The 6,886-nt window shown below is 33.0% G+C and overlaps 1 pseudogene; it reads left to right on the forward strand.

The window, feature by feature from the left end:
• Positions 1–3,366: 3,366 nt before the first annotated feature.
• Positions 3,367–3,522, forward strand: LOC114747474 (uncharacterized; annotated as a pseudogene).
• Positions 3,523–6,886: the final 3,364 nt, after the last annotated feature.

Raw genomic sequence — 6,886 nt, forward strand, 5'->3', positions numbered from 1 at the left:
CTATATTTGTTCTTTAATAATTTGTTTTATTGAATTATGTGTAGTTTATGTTTCATGACCATATCAAATTGATGGGTCAGATGAGTATATGTTTCATGAATATATTTGTTCTTTAATAATATAGGTGTTTCTAAGGATTCGAATTTATATTCTATTTTTTTTCAAAAACATGATCACTTACAATCACAATGGCTTAGATGACTTCGTTAATCTAGATCATCATATTTTGACAAAGTCTATATTATTTTTTGGAAAAAAAACCTACTCCCTATCCCTAATATATTAGCTGGGGCATTAAATTAGGTCATAAATATGAGACCTTATTTTACTTTATTTTTTATATTTATTATTTGTTCAAACTAATTTACGTAATTTATAAATTGATATGTAATATTATGATATTTCAAAAAAATTGCGTCACATTGTGTTATAATTGATTATTTTATGTGACTTTCTTAATCCACACCACTTAATTCAATGGCTTTATATTAAGCAATGGAGGGATCACTTAATTTTGGTTAATATTTAATCATTTCGTCTTTAATGCTTTTCTTCACAATCATTTCAAGTTTAATGTTAAAAGTACCATTATTGTAACTTGGCGTGCTTATAACTGGTGTTTTAGATATCAATGTCATTGTTTTTTTTTTTGTTATTATTATTATTTTTCAACTGAATCATTATCATTATAATTTAAAGCATGATACTTAATGGATGGTTAAGCAAAAACAAATTAAGATATTAACAATTTGGCATATTTTAAATACAATTATATTCCATCTTGTCCATTATTATTGTTGGCATTACACTAACGGATGAGGTAATAATTTTTTATTTTTGTATCTCAGTTGTCCAAAACATTAATTTTAGTCTGGTTTTACACTCGTCCTTAAGGTCCGCTTAATTAAATTTAATAATTATTACTTTTCAACATAATTTTTATTTGACGGCTATATATTAGCATTGGGGAAAACTTTTTTTCAAAAAAAAAAAAGTCAACAAAATGGCCCTTACTTTTCTATTATCCAATTTATTATAAGCCGAGAATTATTACCAAGTTGAGAATTATTACCAAACATATGTCTCTGTAAAATGATTATGGTTACTTAAATGTGAAGCAGATTCAAGTTTATATAAGTGCAAATATTTTAAAAGAGTTGTCCTATTAGGGCTTGACCTAACTCAAATTCAGATTAATTAGAATTTAATATGGTTTCAAATACCAAATCATTTTCAAAAGAATAATTCAAAAAAAAATTTTTGGAAAAATTATTAAAAATCCTTAATAAAAAATTAATTATGCAAAAGTACTTAAAATTTGTTTAAGAAAAAGGTGTAGCTTAATTCTAATGGGTGCAGCTCTTCTTGGACCAACCGTGCAACTTATTTTTAATTATGTGTAAAACAAAAGATATTTGTATATAATTAAAATTATATTGCACACATTTGAAGTACATTTGCACAATTAATTTTTAAGTGTCAACTTTTCACCAATTTTACTAACTTTTTTTAACACTATGATGAACAAATTTAAAACCTTGTTTGCATCTATTTTTTTAATTCTTTCTTTCTTTTTTTATAAGAAACATTCTATGTCCTAGATATAATAAACACATTCTTTTTACTTGAAATTTTAAACTAGCTTTTTTACTTTTAACCCTATTAAATATATGCCGCTTATTATTTTTCTATAATAAATTACAAATAAGGGTATTCTTAAAAAAAATATGTATATGCTCTTTACCTCTCATTAACTCCGGCATTTGAAAAAATATGTATATATTTTATATATTTATTATTTTAAACTAAATTTATCCAATATTTTGAACTCTATTATTTTAGTATTTGTTTCTTATAATAAGTGATAGAGGGTCCTGATTCTAAGATATTATTAACTAATTTATATATACTAATAAAAGTAGTTAAAATCATTAAATTTGTCATAAAATTCAAGAAATTTTTAATATTACTCTTATTAACTATGTTAAATTGGGAAAATATATACACGATCCTTATAGTTCCATTCAATTTTGAATTAGGTTCTTAAATTTTTTTTTCTTTTTATTAAATCCTTATATTTTACACAGTTAAAGCCATTCATCCTTAAACAAACAAAAGTTGTAACACCAATTTACTTTGGATAAGGTGGTAGATGGTTATCCACAAGGGGCTTCTCAGTTCTCACTAGGCCAGGACTGGACTCCTCAAGGGCCAGGCTGGCATATGTTGAGTTAAGCAGGGTTCAAGTTCAACATAGAGGAGACAAGTGGGAAGACGAAGAGAAGGTCTCCGAGCAACGGGCCATGTAAAGTGGTTCTCCAAGTCTTCGAGCTCGAAGATGCTCTCACCTGCTCGCATCATTGTTGCAGCTATGTTTGCTTGGTTCTCCAACACTCAAACCAGAGTTGGTTGAATCTTCTCCGTCTACTACAACTCTTTCATCAACTCCTTAAACGATCAAATTATCGATGGCTTATTCTTCGAAAGCAATTGGTCTGACAAACTCTAACCTCTTTCATCTGCCATGCCTTTTTCCCTTAAAAAACCTACTCCCTTCTTTGAATTGTGTCCTTGTGCTTCTCTTGTCTATTTTATTTCTAGACAAAGTTGGAGTTAATGTCAAAGTTGAAATTAAAAACATGAGTATGTGCTACTGGTGAATGGCATTGAGTTAAGGAATTTACAAGGCAATATTAATCATTAATCAGTTGCTTGGTATTTAATGTAACATATAATGGTCATCTATTCTTTAATAATATCAGTTGACTAAATTGTTTTAGGGTCTCCTAATTAAATAACTGTTCCTTGTTATCATATGATGAATAAGACAATGAGATTGGCAATTTCAACATCAGCCTGTGTATCTCCTATTGAGCCTCCGATCATTCCCTCAACCTATTTTAGCATTCATTACAAGCACCGAATTTGGATTTTCATCATCCGCCCAAACCCATTTCCCTCATCAAGAAGAAGGAGAAAAAATGATGCCATAAACATTGAAGGAACATGAATTGGAGACTTATCATATTTCTTCTCTTGATAGACACTTCGAAATCTATGTCGGACCTCTCTACTGTCGAGACTTGCATTCGCCCGCTCCTTCACATTTTGCTAGAGCCTTGGTGTTTGCTTTGCCATTCTTTTTACTTGCTTCGAGTTTTTGCCTGCAACTTTCAGTGTTGGTCCTGCCCAACAGATTGTCCAGTCTTGGCTAGCTCAATCCTTCTTCCAGGCGTTTGCTTGTTCATCTTCTTCGGCCTGCTTTCTTTCTTTTCTATCCTATGATAGCAAGAGAGCAGTCCAATCACAGCCTAATTGGACTTACATATCCACCTATGCGTATCATGCCATTTGCATCTATAAAACGACTCTCGGCAATGGATATCTTGGCTCTCACATTGATGAAGAACGTAGCGAAATACGATACTTGGTGTGAATTGAAGAATCCCGTAAACCATCGATGAACTTATATAAATTTTACATTAAGATATCCAAATGTAAATATTTTGTTTGACAAAGTCATTCCCCCCCCCCAAATGTTCAAATTTTATAAACGATAAAATAATATATTTAGATATTTTAGTAGTTTAAACACGAGGTGTTCTATTGTAATTAGTATAAATACAGAGAGTGTATTCAAGGATCCCGTTGGTATGAAGGAAATGGAGGAGAGGGGAGAGGAAGAAAAATTTAATAAACTCAATTTAAAAAATTAAAAAGGTAGTATTAAAAGCTTTTTAATTAATTTTTATTAATATTTTATATTACTTCTTTTTTTTCTTATTAAAATTTTAAAACCCATTTCTTAAAAGTTTTAAATAGAGCTCTTAAAAAAAATTCCCTTCATAACAGACAATACCTAAGAGTAGGCCTACACGTGGGCAAAGCTAGGTAGGGCAAGACCCCTGCCCGATGCCCACGCAAAGTATGTGCAGGCTGCAAAATGCAACCCGCTGCCGAGCCCTGCCCGTAGAAGCCCGAACCATTTTGGGCAGGACATGGGCAGGGTTGGGTAGGGTGAGCTTCATTGCCCAAAAACCGATGCCCTGCTCATATCATAAAAAAGAAAAATTCGATCCATACCTGAAAATCACATTTCATAATTCTATATTTTAACACATTAAAATCATCCAAAAATAATCCAAAATAAGTCTTAACAAACATCCAATTAAATAACATCAATAATCCATTCAAAACAAGATTCAATATTGTAATCGGAGCCTAGAAAATTGAACAATTTGTACTTTGCATCAATCTCCATAATTTCCAAAAAAGGATGGAACACCTAAAAAAATACAAATAAAAATAACAAAGTTTAATATATTAGAAAATAAACAATAAAAAAAAAGTACTTCTAGATTTTAAAGGATGCACCAATTCACCACCTTACCAGCTTAACTAGTCATGCTTATAAAATGATCCTTCAATCACTAGTAGCCATTAAATTCTCCCCTCCACGTGTAGTAGAATCTAGGAAAAAAAATCAAAGAACAATGACATTACAAATTATGAAGTAAAATATGAGTTATTAAGGTTTGGAGGGGGGAGATTACTAGCAAGTTAAAGGACATGCTCTGTCTCATCAAAATTATCAAACTCCCGAAGCTTGTCAACAAATTCAAATATTGATTGCCCAGATTGTAGCCAATTTTGGCTACAAATTAGTGCTTCTGTCATCTTAGAAGATAAATAGCTTCTATAATGATCAACCACACGTCCTCTGGTGCCAAAGGCAGACTCAGAAGCCACTGTAGAAACTAGTATAGCCAATACATCTCGTGCCATGTGTGAGAGAATTCTATTTTTTCTAAATTAGCTTTCCACCATACCAATATGTCAAACTCAGCTGCAGAAGGGATTTCATCTCTCGAGTCAGTTGCTATATATCTATCTAACTCAATTTGAGGATCTGTTGAGGTTCTTTGTTTCATAGATTCTAACCACTTATGACCTGAATCCTCTTCACCATCATCATCATCATCATCAAAAGAAGGCAATGAAGTTGCACATGCTGTACTTGTGGAGGTAGCCCTAGAGTCAATAGAAACACCAGTAGAGTACTCATTAAACAACCAATACAAACAATCTTTGATCCTCTCCTTCATAATCAAGCATACTTCAGGATTAAAGTAAAGAAGATCAAATATATGATTCACATATGCTAGTTTATACCGAGGGTCCAAAATGACAGCCACAAAAAGTAATGGATTCATATTGTCTGCTTGACCACAATACTTGTCATACTTCACTTGCATGCTAGTGCTCATTTCTCTCAAGAAGATATTAGCATTATTTGTGATATTCCTTTGCAGCATTTTCTGAACCCGAGTAATCTGGTGGAAACATTCATTTGCTGATACAGAAAGGGAGCTTGAAAATTTCAATGTTATGTCCTAGAAGACCTTCAAGAATTTGATGAAGATTCGAGCATTATTCCAATCATCAATAATAGGACCAGAAAAGTTGTCTTGGTCATGTCTAGTACCATCACGCTCACGCCTAGCAAAACTAGAAGCCTCACGCCTACAACTTGAAGTGCTTGAGTTGAATTATGAAATATAGTCATCATCTTCATCACGCATCCGCTCAAACACTTTTTGAAACTTCATTGCAGCTTCTAATATTAAGTATGTTGAATTCCATTGAGTGGATACATCAAGGCAAGCAAGGCTTTTAGTGTCTATTTTTTCAGCTTCAGCCCAAGTTTTGAATCTTAGGGAGCGTGAAGGAGAAGAATGAACATATCTAATAGCACTTTGAATGGCTTCAAAGCTGTCTTTCATTTCTTTAATACCTTCATTGACAATCAAATTTAACACATGTGCACAACATCTCAACTGTAGATAATCACCATCACAATGTAAGCCCTTCCAACTCCTCAAACATCTTTTAAGATATCCCGAAGCTGAGTCATTAGCTGGGGCATTATCCACAGTTATGGTGAACACTTTCTCAATCTCCCAATCTAACAAGCATTGCTCAATCGTCCTCCCTATAGTGTCACCTCTATGATTTTCAATCATAACAAAATTGAGAATCCTTTTGTGAAGCTTCCATTCATCATCAATAAAATGTGCCGTCAAGCATAGGTAGTTGAAATTCTGATTTGATGTCCAACAATCTGTGGTGAGACAAACACGTTTAGCACTCTACTTGAAAAATTTCTTCAATACTTTAACTTCTCCAAGATATAATTGCCACACATCTCTTCCAATTATTGTTCTTGAAGGGATTGGAAAGTGAGGTTCAAACTCATTCAACAATTTCCTAAATACAGAATACAGGCTTCTCCACAATTCTGAATGGTTGCTCATCACTGATGATAAATTCAGCTAAAGCTCTTCTGCATCGATTCTCATCTTGCCCAGCTATTCTACTACCGACAAAAGAGTTAACATAGATTGTTTTTTATCTGTTGTGGCCTTATGTGGATTCTTTGAACACCTTGGGATATGCCTCAACAAAGAATTTGTCCCATGACGGTTTGGATAAGCTTTATAAGTAGTATGATAATACTTGCAAGCTGTTAAGTGAACTCCATTAGTTTCTTCTATTGGCAATCTGACAAAGTAATCCCATACCTCTGATGTTGTTTAGATTCTCTTGCCTTTCTCTTTGTACCCCTTCCATCAATATTTGTGTCTAGTGTGGCAGAATTTGTTAGTGGGGGGAGGGGTAAGAGAAGGAGAGATGGGACAAGGGAGGGTAGGATAATGGAGGTTGAATAGGAAGAGTAAGGCTAGAGGTAGGAGCTTCATTAGGTCTATTAGGATTTGATGTTTGATTAGGTCTAGTAGGAATTGGTGTTTGAAGAGGGGTTGAAGCACCTTGAGATTGAGACATCTACCAATGGCCAGGGATGGTGATGTAATAGAAGTTTTCTCAT

Source organism: Neltuma alba, unplaced genomic scaffold, assembly GCF_004799145.2.
Source record: "Neltuma alba isolate B1F8T4 unplaced genomic scaffold, ASM479914v2 tig00005336_pilon, whole genome shotgun sequence".
Classification (NCBI taxonomy): Eukaryota; Viridiplantae; Streptophyta; class Magnoliopsida; order Fabales; family Fabaceae; genus Neltuma; species Neltuma alba.